We start from the raw sequence: 19928 nt of genomic DNA, 5'->3' as shown, positions 1-19928 counted from the left end.
TTTTATGAGTGATAGATTTGTTGTAGTGTTCAGTAAAAATGGGAGACTAATAGAAAGCTTTTATATCTGAGTACAAAGTTATTAGAGTGATATTTCAAATCAATTTGGTTTCTACCACCTGCACAATGTAAGATATACTAAACATTGTTGGAAATGTTATTGCAGCCATTTCCTTATGATTTGGGGCTGGACGTGGATCCTCACCTGCACAAGTCCATGTGCAGCTGGCACCTTCAGCATGTTACATGCTTCTTTCTTCTCTGGTTGTAATTGCTAAGCAATTGAAATTTGGAACCCTGTGCATTATGTCCAAGCTAAGAAAGAACAGTTTGGGGTGGGCAGGGGGAGAGAGGGGTGTGGCCGTGGTATGGGCAATGGCTTTTCAGGTTTCTAGCTCTGAGAGTTCTTTCTGAAATGCCAGTATTATAATTAATTTTTCCCCATCATGCAATATTAGGCAATAGGCAAAAGCCAGGTCTGTTGCAAATATAATGTTATTTGATTTTCACTTGTTCTGCTTTCAAGTATGCTTCTAGCTCGTTTGCTTTTTTTTTTTTTTCCCTCCATTTCTTCCTATGTCATTTCAAAAACATATCTTCCATTCCATGTCATATACATAGTTTTTACTTTGGTACAGTCCTAATAAAAATTTCTTTGTTAAGATCCTAAAAAGAATCATGGTTGTCTATCACGTTGCTCAGGATAATAGCCATCAAACCCAGGCTATTGTTCTTTTAATAAAATAAGAGAATGGGTTGGGTTGTTCTTCTAACAAAAGAGTTAAGAAAATGCTTCCACGGGCAATGCAAGTTCGATTTTAAAAACAAGCCAACAACCCAAATAAGTTTCTAGGCTTTCATCTGTCACTGAAAAATCACTGACTGCTATAATTTTAAATTATTCACTTTAGCAACTAATACCTGATGTGCTGAAGTGTGAAAATATGAAATGCAAAGAAAACACAAACAAATACATACGTGCATATGTTAGTTCAGCAGAAAGAGTGCCAGCATATAGTGTACGTGTGTCATTGGGAGCAAATCACAAACATCAAGGTATTTCTGCAGATGCAGGGAGCTGTAGTTAATTTTCTATCAGAAGGTGACTGTTTAAAGGTCATTTCCCAAAGCATAAGTCAGATTCTTTGGGGATGTATCCTTTAGCTTCATCTAATGTTTCATTGACTGTATAAGCATTAAACTGGGTGAGAATGACAGGCTGTAGTAAGTGGATCCCAGGTGGGCCTTGGGATCTGCAGAGGCAGCTGTTCCCCAGCTCCCATAACTCTTTCAGATTTGCAGATGCCTTTGCATCTGACATGGCATGCCAAGCCTTCGGACTGCCCAGTGCTGATGTTTTAAAGGAGAATGGCTTAATAATTTATTAACTGCTACATTTCCTTTGGGCTTTATCTGTGTGATGCTGTTGAGTCACTGAGATGTGTAAATAATAGAAGTTAACGGAAACACATTTTTTAAAGAAAGGTAAAGCTTTTAATCTTAATTTATATTTTATTCCCCCCCCCCCCCTTTTTTTTTTTATTTTCTGAGGAATCCTCTGAGAATTTATTGTTGTTTTTTCTGTCGTAATCAGGTAAAAAGTTCTGCATCTTAGATCTGGGCTGAAACACATTTTGAGCTTGATAACATCATGGCCTCCTCAAAATAATGATAATTAATAGTGTAATGACATGATATTTTCCTGTTCATACACATTTTAGGCTAGTGATGTTTTTTTCAGCCCACTACCAGTATCAGTCCTTTTTAATGTCTATCTCAGCTTGTACCATGTACATTTATCAGTTCTTTCCCTTCAAATTCATGAAACATATTCTTGTCCATTACCTGTGCTTTTGTAGTATGTTAGTATAAGTTTTTACCAAGTTTTGAAATCTCGCAAAGGCCAAGTGCTCCACAAATCTAGAAAAATTTGATGAAGAAACCATAACACTTCTTCAGCATTTCTTGGCTAAGAGATAAAACTCTGTCTTCTGGTTCCCTGAATAAATACAGTAAAAAATGCCTAGAAATATTTAATTTTGATACTTGCTTGTTTAATCCCTCCTGTTCATTTCTGGAAAATAAAAGCATAAAGCAGTCTTATACATGCATACAGATCTATATCCACTTAAATATCACTCAGTATCTTCTGTTCCATATTTAAGACACAGAATATTTGATCTTACTGTTTTCAATAGTACTACTGTCATAAGCTCGAATAGTCGAATAGTGAATTTGGATCTTTGAAATATTTATTGGTCAGATACAAAACTGGTATAGTGCTTTATTTATTTAAAAAAAAAAAAAAAAAAAAAAAAACCAACTAATATATTTGTTTAGCTATATAACATAAACCACCCCCCCCCAAACTAGAGGTATGAGACCCTACCTTTAAACAGAGTTTCATGTCATTCTTTATCATATGTTTAAAAAAAGAATTACCAGCTAGAAACTTCTATAATGTTCAGTGCCTCCTCTTTTCTCTTCTATCAGGACTCTGCTAAAACTGCATGGAGGCAACAATAGGTATTGGGAAGCAAGGTAAAAGTTCTCTTACAGAAGAAATGACAGAAATGGGCTTTTTAGGTTTGTGAAACTCAGTCAAAGAATATCTGTATACTTGAAAATCTGTGGTAGAATAAAATGCTGGAAGTTAATCCTGATATGACTGAGTTTTCCAGCTCCAGCTGGTGCAGTCACTCTCTTGCTCTGCATCCTTAAGTCTTGGGACAATGCTGTGCAGATTTTCATGCTACAATACTGCTTTTATTTCTGTGAAATCACCAATGCTTCATTACTAAAACAAAAGCTGAGATACTGATTATGGGGCACTTGCAGACTTTATGATGATTTGAGAATCAGGATATGATAGCTTGCATTGTTTTTCATCTGTTCAGCAGCATTCAGGCTCCATGGAGGCTGAGAGCATTGTGAAAGCTTTTCATATCTGAAAAATAGTAGAGCAAACCTGATAAGTATCAACATTGAACAGAACTGGTTCCTCACGTACAGAATGATACATCCTTCTCTTTAGATCAAGCAAGCCATTAGAACAAGTCCTGCTTTGAAAGGCATTTGAGATTCCTCTGACCAGGTTTAGGTGTTCTGATGGAGGTTTGATGTGTGACTCCTCCGAGAAAAGGGCTCTGTGGAAATGACTGTAACTGCTGGGAGAGCTTTATGTGTGCTTACAGTCCAGATTAGTAATGGCAGTGCTGATTTATAAATCCTTTGGTCTTGCAAAGTTATCATAACTTTGGATTAGCTTTCATAGCTGAATTGTGTATTGGTCTGTCCTGGTCTTGCTTATAAATTTAAAAAATTAGGTATCTTTGAGTAAGTATTTAACTCCTCTCTTCATGGCTTTCCCAAAGGAGTTCTCAGTGCTGCTGCACTGATGCAGCTGAGACAGAATTCACCAGAAAGTTCAGATCTAATTTACATCCAGAAAGAATTTATAGCATTGGCAGCTATAAGAGATTTTATTCTTTGTAAAGGCAACAAATCCAGCATTGAAATTAATGAAGAGCAATTAATAAAGAGTTTAAATATGCCTCTTCAAACATAAATAATAGAATCTTTTTTTTTTTTTTAAACTCACATTTGATTACTTTGTGTTTCCACAATTTCCAAAATTCTAATTGGCTATACAAACACCCAAACAAAACAAACAAACAAACAAACAAACAAACAAAAAAAGACTGTCAAAGAGATCATTACTCATTAATGTATTTGTTATTTGTGCTCAAAACTTAACAACCTTTTTTCCTATGTGAATGAAGTTTACAAACCAGCATTTTTAAAATAGATTTCCAACACTGTTAGAACAAACATCACTTCGGGGGAGATTCCCCCTACAAACATGCATCTCATACTACCCATCCCCAAAGCCAAATAGAAAATTGTTAACACAGTTAAAGAGCTCAGTCATTTGTGAACTTGAAGCAATTTTTAACTTGAGGCAAGTTTTTGTTTTGCCTCTCATAACAAAAGCAGCAGTTACTAATTTTTTTCATATTTGAATTAAATAAATAATTTTAACACATATTAAAATGGAAAACTGTGCATGTACAGTAGGGAGTGAACTATATGAGAAACTGCTGGCTGATCACAGATTAGCTTGCCCAGGTAATTCTTGGGCAGACAGGAAAAAAAAAAAAAAAAAAAAAAAAAATGGAAATTGTGAATGTTTGCTCCTGAATGTAGACGTGTTTTGAACTTTGACTGAAGTCACTCTTTGCTTCAGTACCTTTGCTACTTAAAAGTACTGTCTTACTAAACAATGTACATATGTATATTTTGTAAGTGTTGTAAATCAATCTCACCTTATTCAGTAGAAGACTTGCATTAATTTACTAGACTTTAGCTCTTGTTCCTATCTTGATGCTGCTTAGCTAGCAGAGGTGATAATTATTGAAAAAAAAAAATAGGAATAGAATATACATATCTTTAAGAAACTAACTTTTTCTCCAGTTTGTTGTATCACCTCCAGATTATTGGTATGAATAATGAAGCACATGTGCACTCATTAAAAATCAGCGTTAACTAACTAGTATGTTATGCCTGGATATTTCTACATATGCCAGTCTCGATGTCTCTTGTGGGAGTGATCAATATACACTGAATAACATAATTTGGTCCCTTCTTATTTATGTTGCAGTAACACAATACTGCAAACCAGAGAAGTTTTTTGTCATTTTTAATAACATTCTGTTTTGATTTAGACATGCTTAATTCTGTTCCTTTCTGATCCATTGATCTGGGCAGAAATGAAAAACACTTATGAAAAAGAAAGAAAGTTTTCATTTTAATCACTCAAGCACAGCCACCTCTGAACCATTTGGCATTCCTACTCTACTACCACATCAGTTTTAGTCAGATAAAAAAATTAATTAGTTCAATGCACAGGAATTACTATGAGGGAAAAAATAGAATTGTAAAATCACAAATTTAGAAGCCATGATTAAGATATATTTTTTTGTGGATTTTTAGAAATTATTTCAGTTAGTTTACAAAGACAGAGTGGATGGAATACCTTACAAAGTCCAAACACCAGGCTTTTTGTGACTAGTTTACTGTTAAGAGATGTTAGAATATTTCCTTGATGAGACTGGTTGGAATTTGGGTCTTACACATGCTAATACATACTACTGACACCTCACAAATAAAGAGCAATAGCCTCAGTTAAGAAAAGCATTGTCCCTAAGCAGGGATGCTAATTTACAAATTCCAATTAGATACTGTGAAATAAATGGACAGAAAATTGTCCTTGAAGTCAAGCATGGCTTTATTTTCTCTAGATATTTGGTAGATTTACTCTTAGCAGGTAAATCGGTGATATTCATTGTTAATTGTTTTCTGTGTGTCTCCCACCTTGCTGTCATGGGCTATTTGCTAGTTTACAGGTTTAGCTAGCACTACCACGTAAACCTTAGCACATACCTTCAAAAGTTCCTTGGTTATGACAGAAGGCATGAGCAAAAGATTTGGGTGATCTCTGAGGTGTTCACAGCCTTCAGCTCCATCAGTCTGGGTATCACTCTGTGCTTATTATATTGATTTTTTTTCTTTTGCAAGGAGACAAATACGTTTATTTTGAAAAATAAATCATAAAATAATCTCTTAGCGAGTCTTAACAGTGCATCAATCTGATGGGGTTTTGGGGCTGACCAGATTTTCAGAGTATTTTATTTGTGTTTTGTTGGTTAGCAAAAGTTTTATTTCTAGTCACCTTGCCACTGTTGTTTAGAAATGTGTTTTTGAAAATGGAATTGATTTTTTATTAAGAAGCCTTTACTTTCAGCTACGGATAAGCCAAATTGACACAGAATATTCTTAAAGCATATGCAGTGGATTGTCTGAATTGCTAAGCTGTCTTCTCAGGTACTTTGCTAATGTGGCATTGATCAATCTACAGATCCCAAACTGTAGAGAAGTGATAGGAATATTGGCCACAGATGCACCACGGGCCAGAAAGATAAATTGTTTGGGTTGTCTTTTCGCAACTTTAAGGTCACAATTCATTCATCTTGTTAGTTTTCTGTATCCCTTTAGTGGCTTCAATTGCAGGATTAAATATTGAATGGTGGCAGATCATTCAATATATGGCTCTTCTAGTTTGGCATTAGAAGGCTTTTCATGCTTAAAATGGAACATTGTGCACACAGAATGCCAAAGGTAGTCGTGCCGATGATCTGTTCTGTAAGATTAATCCCACAACAACATTATCAGGCAATTCTTAACACATCGATTTATTCCTGATATGACACTTCTGAAACAAATGGGTAAATGCTTGGCATATACTCAGTGTCCTAGGAGGGAGAATGTGGAATTGAACCCTCCACAGAAAAGATCCATATTTAAAATTAACCCCTTAAAAGCTAAGTCAGGAAAATTTTTAACTGAAATTCATGGCCACTCCTGCAAAGATGGTCTGTAAGAATCAAGAGCAAGGTGAGAGAGGATTCTTCCCCGGAGAGCAGATCATGGTCTGCAGATTTGCCACACACCTTGTGTACAGTTAATAGTTGCGCCATTATACATTTCAAGTGGAGAAATGATTCACGTTTCATGTTTTAGTGCCTCTGGCTTCCCTCAGAAAGGCTCCTCTCTGCCCCCCTGCCAGGCTCTCCTCTGAATCCCCCAGGAAGGTGCAAAATCCCCTGCACACCTTTGCCACACAGCTCTCCTCTTACAGCTGGTGAGCAAGAGCCGGCTTTGCAAGGCTTTTCTTTCGTTTTCTCCCCTGGTGAAATGAGCAAGAGAATTTTGTCTCCGATTGTTACCTGTACAAACTGTATAAACACCTCCTGTGCCTTCACAGAATATTACATATGGAATGTGAAAAGCAGCGCAGCTGTTGAGGGTGGGTGCATTTGCAGGTTTTCCAACTAGTATTACAACTGTAGTACAAACCACCTTAAGGGAGTTCTATTGATTCTAGCTTTAAAGCTGTTTTCTATAAGGTTTCAAAATTGGCATTGCATTTTGTATGTTATGGGTTTTTTTTTGTTAAATCTGTCTGCAAGCTGAGAGAGCTCCTGAATTTCAAAAGCAGATAACTTCAGCAGGTAAGAAGCTTCTTCAGAGGTGAAAATGTAGTTTTGCTTTTTCAAATTATATCTAATGATTAAATATGTGTTATATATGAGTTTGGACAAATGTGAGATCCAGTTTCAGTCCTGCATCTGACTTGTGGATACTCTGTCATTGGGTGGAATCCAAAGCCTCAGGTTAGGTGCCTGCACTTTCTAGCAGTGTATTGATATACTGCCAGTACAGATGTCTCACGCTGATATTCACAAAAGGCTGAGCCATCAGCATCACTCATGTAGCAGTTGCTGCAGAAGTAATATCCAGGAAGGAACTTATGCCCATGGCTGTAAGGTAACACCTGAACATTTACATTTATAATAAAGGACTTTTTCCTTTGGATCTGGATCTAATTGCAAAATTAGAAGTAAGCACCCTCTCTGATTTTGTCTTTTATCATCCCTCAAAAATGACCACAGGTTATTGACACATAGATACTTATATCTAATACATGTATGTATTAAACCCCTCTCTTACCAAAATTATTTGAACCCAGGTATCTCATTTAACAAGGGAACTTCTGAGATTCCTGGAGTGTCAGTACTTCTGGCAGTCACCCAGGTATGATATGGATATGGAGGAGTCTGCTACTAGTGCCACATATGACTAAAAGTTTTTAGGCAAGAAAGAACAATTTTAATAGAGAAGGCTGACAGAGACCTGCCCAGAGATGTCCAGTGTGGTAGTCAGCCCATTTCTTGCAAGTCAGAGATACATTTTTTTAAACACTTTTATAATCAAATCCTCACCAAGAACCATTCTTGTGCCATGTAAATGGTATAAGAAGGATCCTCTCATGCTCTTGTTTATGATTCAGTTTGTGTGTGTCCAAAAGTGAAGCACACCCCTGGCACACTTTTCAAAACATAAGTTTGCCTTGTTAAACAGATGAGCTTAGTGACACTAGCTGACTAGAGATGTTAGGACAAAATTGTTTCTGGGATTTATTCAACCATCCATTTGGATTGTGGTCTTAAGTATGAAAACTACACACTAGGGCCAGTTTAGGTTCTTAGGTGGGTGCTTTTTACCATGTTGAATTTATATAAGTATTAACATGCATGAATTCTGCTTGTCTGTCTGCCAAAACTTCATCTGGATATGGTTAATAGAATCTATAGCTACTGTTCACGTGCTAATGTCTGAAAATATTCAGGCTAGTTAACGAGACTGTTGCTTTCTTTGCATTTTCTACACGTAAGTGATTCTTTAAACTGTCCATCTTAATACATTTGGATTTTAAATATCTGTTGAAATGAATGATTTGAATCAAGAGTTGGAGCTTTTTGATATTCAACATTTTTTCTTAATGCAAATAAAATGTTTCTGTTGTATGCAGCACTTTTTACAGTTTGTTTTAATATGATAATTTGTTTCTTTCTAGTGCCAGCATAATAAAAAGCTTACTTAGCAATGGTTTTTTACTGGAAAATATATTGTAGGAAATGCTCTACAGCTGACCATTTAAAAATGTAACCTCTGTGTGAATAATTGTCTTAGTTATGAAAAACCGGCATCCTGATACCTCTGAATTAGGTGACAAGTGATTATATTCAAAGATTTGTTACAAGAATCACAAATGGTCTTGAACATAGAATGAAAAATATACATATATTACTTAGACATTTTTTTCTTTAGCCAAAATCCTTGTTTGTACCAAATAGATATTTTAATTAGTTTTGCTGCTGTTCACATCATAATACCATCAAAGTCAAAATTAAATATGACCAAAAAGGTCCTTTTTGGGCATCAGGAGTTTGTTCCAGTATTTGTGCTGTATATCATTCTTCGTACTTTCCACCTATCATTATGCAAGATTCTTTTTGATCTCACAGAGAATTAGACATAAGAATTACCTGCAGTAATGTAGTAATTCAGATTCAAAAGCAAAATGTCTCCTTGATGTTTGAAATACTTTTTTTGGAGTATCTTCCATTACAATGACATTCCATATGAGGACATTCTTAGATAGGTACATGTGATCCCTAAGTGCATGCTTGCCTCTGACATAGATTGCAGACAAATTGCTGCATCGATGTCATGGTGTAGACTCCACGAATTTTAATGAAATTGTCCTTTTTTTAATTGGTGAAAATGTTTCTCCCGGGCTTGAAGATGAAATAGCAAAAATGAGAAAAACAGCATGTTACATTCTTAAATCTACAAGATAATAAAATCACCAATTACTTGAAAAGTTGGTTGGAATGGTTTTCCGTATTAAAGAAAAAAAAAAGGTTGATTTTTCTGCTTAAAAGAGATTTAATATGCTCATTTCCTTTTTCTAGATTTTTTTTTTCCCCTATAAAATTAAGGACTTCATTATCATATATTCACTGGCCTTATATTTTGTTGTTTCATTTCTGCCTGTTAGATTGGCATAAAATTCAAGGTGCAATTTTGGAGGTGAAAAGCATCACTGGCCTGGAGATTTTGACTTCTGACATATATGAATATGTGAACCAACATCCCTCTGTTGATAAGCAATGTATGTGACCCATGACAGGCAGCTTGCTGTTCTGGTGGAGCAAAATGTTATGGCTAGGGCATGCAGGCTTCTGCTCCATTGGGCTTGGAATAGATTAGTAAAATATTCTCCCAGCCTGAAGGGTTTTACTTTGGGTTTTTTTTCCCAACGACGGATAACAGATAAACTCATATGCAAGTTTATTGCAAGATTCCTTTGAGACCCCTAGCTTTTTATGAATGGAAAGGTCATTTATAAATGTTCAACATCATTGTATTTTATACTTTTCCCATAGGACAAGACCAGTGTGTTTCCTGTTAGAGACTGCAATCAGATTTTACAACCACACAGATTTAATGTTGTATATATTACTTGTGTTCAATAACTGAAGACTCTGTAATGAAAAATATTTTTGATTTCAGCCCATGGAGGTCTCTTTTATTCATAACCTTAAAATCTTCAAACCGGAACACAGACTTTAACAGGGCCAGGAGCCTTCGATTCTAAGTTATTGATGCAGGGTGAATCTTTGCCTAGATTGTCGTTTTCTGTAATGCTAAAAACCTCTATACAGTTTTCTTTGAAGCATTTGATATTTCTTTGTCCAAGTTGCCTTGAGGTCCACTATTGCTAGATCTCTATTTGAGCCGTAGGATCATCATATTGATGCTTGGTTTGGTCACTTAATTGTAGTATTTGTTTTTACTGAATCTTACCCTTTTGGGCATAACACATCTTTTAGTTACTGTAACATCTAGTTTGCTATCATCTATTTTGAAAGCATTAATGTTAAGTAGAAAAGTCTTTACCCAGGGAAAGTCCAGGACTTGTAGGGCCACAAACTGAATTTGTTATTGCAATATACAATGTCAATTAATAAATTTGAGAGTTAAAGCCATAAAAACAGCTCTGTGATGCCTGATTCAGCATCAGGCACTGACATCCTTCAAGTATTTTTTTTTCTCTGGTTCAAAACTCTAAAGGCAACTTGGATTTTTTTTTTTTTTAGTAAGGCATGATAGCAAACTCCATCCCTGTATTTGTATTATCACTGTCTCCAGAACCCCACTCTGTCTCGCACCAGAAGAGACATAATTTCCAACTGCAAAGCTCTCAATCAGCATTTAAAGGAGCATCACTAAAGGTTAAAAGTAGTTTCCCAAAATCTTGGGAAAGGCATGGGAGTAGGATGAGTTCCTCATCACGGAATATTTTGTATATGGGAGAGGAAGAAATCTTTCCATATTTCAAATCAGACAATTGATGAGACCCCCAGTCTGAAAACGCTTCTAAAAGGCTTGTGTGGAACATGTTTTCTAGCATGCAGATGTATCAATGACAAATTCCATATTTTGCATTTTTTACACAAAAGAGAATGGTTAGAATGCTTTCAAAGTCCAAGGTGCAGGATTATATTCCTACCTCAAGGGTAAGAATTAAACTCAGAGTAGGAAGGAGTATGTGAAGTGTCTCACACACATTAGTGTGGGAAGGAGTATGTGAAGTGTCTCACACACATTAGTGTGGGAGTTATGTGCACTTCAAACTCATGATATTTCCTCTTAAAAGGCTTAGGAAAGATCGTTTCTCTTAAACTAATAGATGTTTTTGTCAGTTGTGTACAGCTGTGTGAAGTACCAACTTCTCTGTAAAGCATTCTGTGGCTCTTCTAAGAGGCTTAGATTTGTAGATTCAGCTCAGTGTGTAGTGTTGGATGCAGTTGTTAGATAGATCTATCACATTAGTATTTAATTGGTACATAGGTAGGACTCAATATACTTTACCAGAAGTATTGAATTGGTGTTTTGACACCATACTCGTGCGCTCAGCCTGCCCAAGACCGTATTTTTGGAAACTGTTTAACACAATCTATTGGCCAAAGAGAAGTGAGTCTGCTGTTTTCACAGTGAGGTCTGTTATTTCACAAAGTAGTGCACTGGTTCCTTGTTCATTTGTTAGTGATCTAAGACAAGTTGATTTATTACCCTGAAGGGAGAGCATTATGGGTCTGCAGTATATTTAATAGGTTCAGAAACTGCCTTATCATGTACGATACCTAGTAACTCTTTTCTCTGAAAAGTATCTCCAATTTTTGTGTCAAAGTTTTGTAAATGCTGGGAATAGATGATGTTCTTGTAAGTACTCACAAAAGATTATTTTGATAAGACATTCTGAAGCGAAATGATTTTGAGGCATAGTTTTAGGGTAGTATTGGCAATGAAAGTACAATGAAATCAAGAATATTGTCAGCTGGCAAAGAAAATCGTGTTATTCGAGAAACTGTCACAAGTGACAATATTTGATAGGGATAAAATGAACTCTTTTCCTTCCTCCTATGCATTTTCCATAGTTTGTTGTCATCAAGCAATAGACTGGTTTATTTCCTTTCAAATGCTTGAACTCCACCTTGCACACAGACACATGCCCGTAGTGGTTTTTCCTAGTGAGTATCTTGAATAGACAGGATATGCCTTTTTGGAGAGTCACTGTCCATATTCCCCTGAAAAGAACATGGTGTACTTTCTGAATAAGGCATTTATGAGAAGATGCAGTACAAAATGTATGTACACATGCATGTATTGTGTGTCTGTTTGAAGAAATCCATGATTCCTCTAGTTTTATGTCATGTCTCCTGTCTAGAACCCTCAATTGTCAATATGGGCAGGTATATTGTAGGTTGTTATATTGCAAATGTGGAAGGTTTTGTTCTCTCTCTGGTACTTGTTCATATTGTTGCACAGAGATGAATATGGGAGCAAAAGAGAAATGACATTATGTGTCACAGCTTAGTTTGCATGTTACTTACCATCAGATTTCTTCCTCTCTTCTTTTACCCTCCCTTACCCTTTCTATATACTAGTGAAATTTAAATTTGTTGTCTGCGGAGTTCGCTGGGGAAGTGGGGTTTACCATGGAGCAACTTTACATGTGATCTAGACTGCAAGTTCATGAAAGTTCAGGCATGTAAGTGACTGTAAACTCTGTCCAAAGCTGGTTCACTGCCTTCTGTGTGTTGTTCATCAGTGTGCTGTAATAAGACAATGTTAGGCAGGGCTCCTCCTTAACACTCTCTCACTGTAGGTAAGGTCTGTTTCAGCTCTGGTTTTACAATTCTCTTTTCTGAAAGTCAAGTTGTAATAAAAGCAGCGAAGGCTTTCTCACGTAGTTCAGCTGCTCCTACAATGTACCCCCCAGGACTGCTGATTCCACTCGGCAGTCTGTGGTTTTCAATTACTGGCCACAGATGACTTTTAAGAGAGCTGGCAAAGCTAACCAAGAAAATTAAGCCTGGCAAGATTAAATTTGCTGTATAGGAACTTCATCTTCACAGGAAAATTCTTAAAGGCTCCGTGAAGGGAAAAAAAAAAAAAAAAAAAAAAAAAAAAAAAAAAAAAAAAAAAAAAAAAAGCTGAAAACTACACACACACCTCCTTGAAAAGTGACTTTTATATCATGATAGTTCAAAAAAAATCATCTGGTCTCTAGCCACCAGAATATACCAACCTTTGGAAGGCGGAAAAAAGATTCTTTAGTATGTTATTAGAGTTACATTTATCACAGTTACATAGGTTTCTTCATTCTGTATGAATTCACATCAGCTGAATTAGCTGAATTCATTAGCTTGTTCTAAAATTGAGTAGCACATTGGTGCATCTAATGTCTTAAGGTGAGACACTGTGTATCTGAAATATGCTTTGTCTCCCTTGCCCTTTCCCAGCTGCAGGTTTCTCATTCATAAATGATGAATACAAGAATTGCTGTTTTATCTCAAAACATTTGTATAGCCATTGTGCATGTGGTAGCGGGCTTATAGAGTGTATCCTTTGGATGCTTCTAAACTAGTGACAAGGACAGATTTTACATTTTTCCATTTGTTGTTTCCACAAGTTGTCTCTGAGCTATTATTAAAAAATACAAGAATATATTTTGACAGCAAGGCTGCAGGAAGTGCAGCTTGCAGCTTATAGCAGATTTGTAGTATTTTGCCCTAACAGTCTAGAAAATTACATTCCCAGAAACCAGCAAGTGTAGTCAGAATGCAATTTTCCTACCTATAGAAAGCTCTGTAGTTGTTTTTTTCAACAGCTGGCAGCCTGCAGCCTGACTCATTATGTCCTCTTCCCTTCCTTTGTCCCTTGGGCCTGATCTGCCTTGCCTGGAAAGCCTCACTCGGTAGCACTCGGTGTTTGTACCTGCTTCTTCACTGGTTCCACCAGCATTAGACACCAAAGACTCTTGTTTACCATGCTGCTGATTATCCTGTTTATATTTATGGCTGAATTTAATTGAGGGAACTACAAATTGCACTTAAGATATTCTCAGATACACCTGCCTATGACTCCTGAAATATCTGAAGTTGTCATTGCGAGACTGTATCGGGTCGCAAAGTTCTGAACCATGATCCAAATAGCAGACCCCTTCACAGTAGTTTAAATGAAGGCTGTTGTAAATATAAAATTACATTTAAAATGTTTCTCCTAAGCTGTGCGAATACAATCTTTATTAAGTGAAATATTATTTGATATAAAAGAACTCATAGGTTTTCTTTTATATCATGTGTTCAACTCTCAGGAACAGTAGATGCTTATATATCATATAAAATACTATCTTTATTCCCCCTCCAGTTAGTGTCCTAACTGTTGGCTTTTTTTACATTCATATTATTGTACTTGAAATTTAATATTTAAACTGGTTAACATGTTAATTGATTTGTAGGAGACCAGACCCTGCTACAAGTTTTAATAGAAAATTTCATAGAAACCTATCTGCACCTAGTTAATCTTTTTCTTTTGTGAATCCTATCGAATTGTCTACATTTGAAGTACTTGTAGTTCCTTAAAGGAGCAGATATCCAGTGGAGATCTGTATTGGTTAGATCTCTTACTGGTTGATAACTCTTGTTTTTTTGATGTGGGTTTTTTTGGTGTGTTTTTTTGGGTGGTGTTTTTTTTGTTTGCTTGTTTGGTTTTGCTGGGGTTTTTTGGTGGGTTTTTTTGTTGTTGTTTGGTTTGGGTTGGGTTTTTTGCTTTGGATTTTTTGGGGGTTTTTTAATGTGGTATAGTCCTCTAGTCCATCAGGGACTCTATGAAAATGTATGAACTGGGGCATAATTTAATTAGCCAGACTTACTTTTGAAACTGAAAAGGATTGCTGTTTCACAACTTGGTACCATTATTCCTTTCCAAATATTGTAAGGCTCAAATTCCAGGCCTAAATTTAGCAAACTGTTCTTCTTTAAAAGAGCTCATCGTACATTTCAGGCGGTAAGTCGATGTGAAAGCATTTATGCGACTTCCTCCTCAATAAGCCCATTATATCTGTCTCTGGCCGTGGATTTGCTCTGTTAATATGTCATAGTCAGAGCAAGCAGGTTAGTAATCACAAGGTGAAAGGTGACTTTGTGAGATGGAACTACCTAAGCCAGACTTAATGCAAAAAGACAAAGAAAAGCAGGGAAGAGGCAAAGGAGAGAGAACAATAACAGCTTTTTTCTCTGACCTGTGGAGTGCAGGTGAGGATAGGCCTGCATTTTCCCAGCCTTTTCCTTTTTTTTGGTCCAGTTTGTCCTATCTCAGCATACCTGAAACGAAACGTACCTATTCCAGCATGGGTTATTTTGCTAGGTTTCTATCTAAAATGAAACATTTCCTTAAGTCTGATTTGTGTCTTCTTCACTATATCATTTATAAAAGTAAAAGTAAAATAAAGATAGCAGTGTTTCAGAGAAAGCCGTGCAAAGACACAGCACATTTTCCGGGGCCCCGGCAGCTCGAGCAGAGCCTGGCTGATGGATCTGCGTGTTCCACAGTAACACTGCAGCCGTGCCACTCCGGGGGCAGAAGTCTCCCTGCATTAGCCAGGAGCTTCACCCAGACTAATAGACCTTGTCAAGAGGTGCAGCACAACGCTAACACGCTTGGATGTTTTGCAGCTCAGAGGTACTTGCATACTTGCCAGGTCAGGTATTTCAGCATCTGTATGAAGACATCCATCCTTAGACGTGTATAGTTTGAAAGATGTTTATATAATAAATGCAAGGAAGGCATGTCCCCATTTTACAAAACAGTAGCGCATTCTCGAAAGTAACGAAGTTTTTTGCTAAGTGCATTGTTTGTTAAACCTGGCCTGGTTTTGAAAGCAAAGAGTAATCAAGAAATTCAAGAATCAAGAGATCAGTTTCAGATTCTTATTCTATTTTCATTACCATAGTTACTTGTACATTGGTTATATAGTAATTATTGTTTATGTCCTTCTGATTTTACCGAGAAATGAGATTTGTTTTCCTTATAGGAATTTAATAAACCCCAACCTCTTAATACTCAGATAGAATGAAAAACACCCTTACCCTTTTTATCATGTGATATAACATTATTAAATCAGCACTCATGTAACTAGGGTCTATAATATTTTTTCAGTCATTAAAATCATTATGAGGGAATAATGCATTTTGAAAAAGCATTATAAAGCAATCTGGAGCCTTTCAACCAATTTCTTTCATGTCATTTCATTCAATTTAAACCAGTTTGACATTGTCCAAGTTAACAAGTTACGCTTTTCTGTTCAGCACCTGCTGGTGGCAACCCGTAAATCAGCATCTCATCCAGTAGCATGAAAGACCTCATTAAATCTAATTTTGTGTGAGTTAACAGATCTCCAAATTAACCCTTCTTTAAAGATAAAATATAATAAGATAGTAAAGGTCAGCCTTTTTGCACAACAAAGTCTGCTGACCACAGAGATTTTCAAGCCTGATGGCACATTTGACTGCATGGTTGTCTCATCATTTTGGCAGTGATCTGTTTGATGCCAGTGAGGAATGCTAAGACTCTATCTGTCTGAAATGTGTTAACATGTACATCTTATATATTTTTTTTAAAGTAGGAAGTGAGAGGTGAAAGAGAAAAAGTCTTTTTTTTTTTCCAAACATTAGAGACCATTGATGTCAAATGACTATTACTAACAGTTTGTGGAAGAATTGCTCACCTCTCCCCTCACTTGCCAGCTCTTTGAAATGCAGTACAATCTTGCATTCTACATTTGATTTATTGTGTTATAATTTTCTTTATTTCACTAACAGATGAGTACAAATAAATATATTTTGACACAATAGTTGTAGAAGGGCTACCTAAGAAAGCCATGCCTTACTTGAACATGAACTGTTAACAGTTTAAGGAAGCAAAATATAGGCCTGTATATGCTGATAGGCCTAATAACATTCAGGTGTGTCTGAAGATGAAGGGAAAATTTATTTTAAGGCTATTACTTTTTGAGTGTAGGGTATAGATACTAATGTACTTACAACAAAAATCACAAATATAATTCACCTGCATTATATAAAAAAGACAAATTACAAACATTTACAAAATTGCAAATAGGAATGTCTATAAATAAAAACACTTCAGTAACATCAAATAAAGGTAGAAGAAAAGAAGACCATAAACTATTAAGAAGAAAAATGAATATGCTAAGAATACAAATAGCATTTTAGTAGGAACAATATTACAACAATATCTGTACTTCACAGTTCGTGTGTGTCTTATAGGGAACTGCAATCTGATTATAAAATATGTCAAGAAACACATAGTGCAGAGTGCCAATATTTGTACTAAGGTGCATGACTATTTATGACATTGGTTAAAATTACTGTTTCACTGAACAAACTTTGTTTTTTCTTGTCATTTTTATTTCAGTTTACAGAATTTAAATAACATATGAAATGTTTCCATTGAAAGAGTGCATTGTATGGCCAAGCTGGGCTTTTCCACCTTTTTTGTCACTACCTAATAGAACATGTTAGCACCAGTTGAAGTAGTTGGTTCTGAAATTGTGTTCAGTGTTGAACTTGATCAAGTATCTATGACATAAAACACCAAGGGACAGTATGACTCTCTAAGAACCTGCCTATAATATTCAATAGGAAGAAAAAAAATATGTGTTTTCATAGAGACTAAATGTTCTGTATGGCTTACGCTGGCAGTACAGAAATGAGTCAGACATTAGAAAAAATCTAAAATAGTGATGTAGTAAATTCTTTATTAAATGTATATTAATGGTTAAAAAATAATTTTAAAAAATCACAGTGTTGTCTTAGATGAGTAAACAGATTAATTTATGACTGTTACATGGACGAAAATGAAAACCAGGAAATAGTCTCTGTATGAAGAACTGTAATGTAAAATCTCTCTTGGTAAATTAAAAACACACTTTACAAGCTCAAAATAATATCAAATCCCAAACTGAAATGATGCTTTCAAGTTTGTGTTGAAGATTGCCTTAGACAGAAAACAAAAACCCCTGTTAAATAAATCAGTTTGAGAGGATGTGTATTGAAAAGCAGCTGAAGAAAAGCATAATTGGAGGATAATTAGAATGTCTCAGATAAGAAATTCAGAAAACTGAAAAGGCAAAAGAGAAAATTAGGGAGAAAGCCATGACCACAAAGTTTGGTGGGGTTGGTTTGGGGGGGGGGGGGGTGTGTTTGTTTTGTTTTGGTTGTTTTGTTTTGTTTTGTTTTGTTTGTGGGGTTTTTTTTTTTTTGTTTTTGGGTTTGTTTGTTTGTTTGTTTTTGTTTGGTTTTTTTGTGTGTTTTGTTGTTTTTTATTTTTTTTTTTCTTTAATGGGGCATATGCTTGGCTTCTTGTTGTAGCTGTTAAAATGAAAATGAATGAATCCCAATAATGTTAACCAAATCTACACAAAACCAGAAGAATTCCCTAGAGTAAAGCAGAAAATGCTGAGGTTTTCAATAAATATTTATCTTCTGTAGATGGAGGAAAAGGTGGCAAAGAGGCTGTTAGATCATATGATAAAATATTTACTTTTTCCATAGAAATATGAAATTGCTACTATTGGTACTGGATGTTTTCAAGTGACCTAGACAGATAACTTCATTCAGGAATGCAAAAACATGCAGTGAAACAATAGGTAGACATAAAGCAGATGAGTTAAGCCTGCAAACATTGATGCCAATTTATAGTAAAGTTCCATTAAGAATATTAAAAGAGCTGTCTCAAAGACTCTTGCAGTTGTTAATGTTGACTTCTATGCAGTTGTCTAACACGGGCAAAATTTTAAAGAAATGAAGTAAGACATGCTGTTCCCTGTGCTCTATAAATACTGATTATTTATAATTTTATAAGGCTGACTTTTTTTCTGGGAAGGTAAGTGACTAAATGATGTAGAAATCATTCATGTAAATTTTAACGTTAACATTTTACATTCAGCGGCATTTTAGCACCAAGACTAATTAACCACTGAAACCATCTCTGTGGTTTTATGAAAGATTTCCAACTGCCAGAAATTTTAATCATGATCTTTTCTCCTAAAATGAAGTTGAACCAAAAATGTAACTTGTGGTAGCTCTGTGGCCAATGTTCTCTGTGCTTGCAGTGGAATCTTTGAATCTGGCTTCCATTTGTAGCATGCAGGACCGTGAACTTGCCAAGGTTTATGCCATCTTACAATTGAATTCTTTATTTAAAAATCTTCATGAAGAAAGATACTAGGAAACTTTTTCTATGATGTCTTTTATTTCCAGGAGCTGTCTGTAGGCTGTTCTTTTACAGCCAGTTAGAATAATTGATATAGAACCTTTTGAGGTGGTAAGGAATGCGATACTTCGGACCATCTGCAAAATGGTGGCCTTGCAGTAAAAATGAAATGAATAAAAGAAGCACCAGGTACTCACTATATTAATCTTTTTTTTCTCTCTCTATGATCTTCTTTCTTTTACCTGTAATAGAGCTCTAACCTTTAAATGTTCTCTGAGTTGAACAATTTTTCATGATCCAGCTGTCTCGGGATTGTTTTAGTTCAGTTTAATATATCTTTTGATTCACTGCTGCGTTTTGGTTTTTTGGAGTTATTTATGGAATTTAACTCCTTTGCCAGATAAGGGTTGCTAAATTATAATTTGAATAATTACCAAATTATTCAGGTTGAATAAATGAATAAGACTTCATTAGAAAAATCTCTTAAGGCCACTGTTTTTTTCCAACTATTAGCTGTTTGATGTTACTTTTCCGTACCCTTTCTCTCAATTAAATATAAACATACAAAATCTCTGATTCAAAAGATTTAAAAAAAAAAAAAAAAAGCTGAATTGCATATTGATATTTCCTTGATCTATTGATGTAACAATTTTGCTCCCACAGTATCCAATCCAATATCCGTATGCATTGAAAGGGGATGATCCCATCCCACTTGACTCCAAACAAAGGCAGGGGCCATTTCTTCTGCAGGCTTAGCACTTAATTGCACAGACACAGAGGTTGTCAGTTCATTGGGCGACCCAGGAGTGACGGTCGATGGCAGCGTAGGCTGTGCTGGTCCTGCCTTGATCCTGAGTCTGCTATGCGATGGCTGTTCCTTCT

At 35.8% G+C, this 19928-nt stretch overlaps 1 protein-coding gene across 8 annotated transcripts in view; it reads left to right on the top strand.

The window, feature by feature from the left end:
- Nucleotides 1-19928, top strand: part of TENM3 (teneurin transmembrane protein 3) — an 844329-nt gene that overhangs the window by 569695 nt on the left and 254706 nt on the right. The window contains exon 1 of one of the 8 annotated variants that reach the window (XM_058420809.1): nt 19228-19235. The exons of the other annotated variants lie outside the window; for them this stretch is intronic. The gene's annotated coding sequence lies outside the window, so the exon portion shown is untranslated. Of the gene's footprint in view, nt 1-19227; nt 19236-19928 lie in introns of those variants that run through there. 8 annotated transcript variants of the gene reach the window in all.

Source organism: Hirundo rustica, chromosome 5, assembly GCF_015227805.2.
Source record: "Hirundo rustica isolate bHirRus1 chromosome 5, bHirRus1.pri.v3, whole genome shotgun sequence".
NCBI classification, from domain to species: domain Eukaryota; kingdom Metazoa; phylum Chordata; class Aves; order Passeriformes; family Hirundinidae; genus Hirundo; species Hirundo rustica.
Note: the sequence above shows the minus strand (reverse complement) of the source record. Positions and strands in the feature narration are given on the sequence as shown.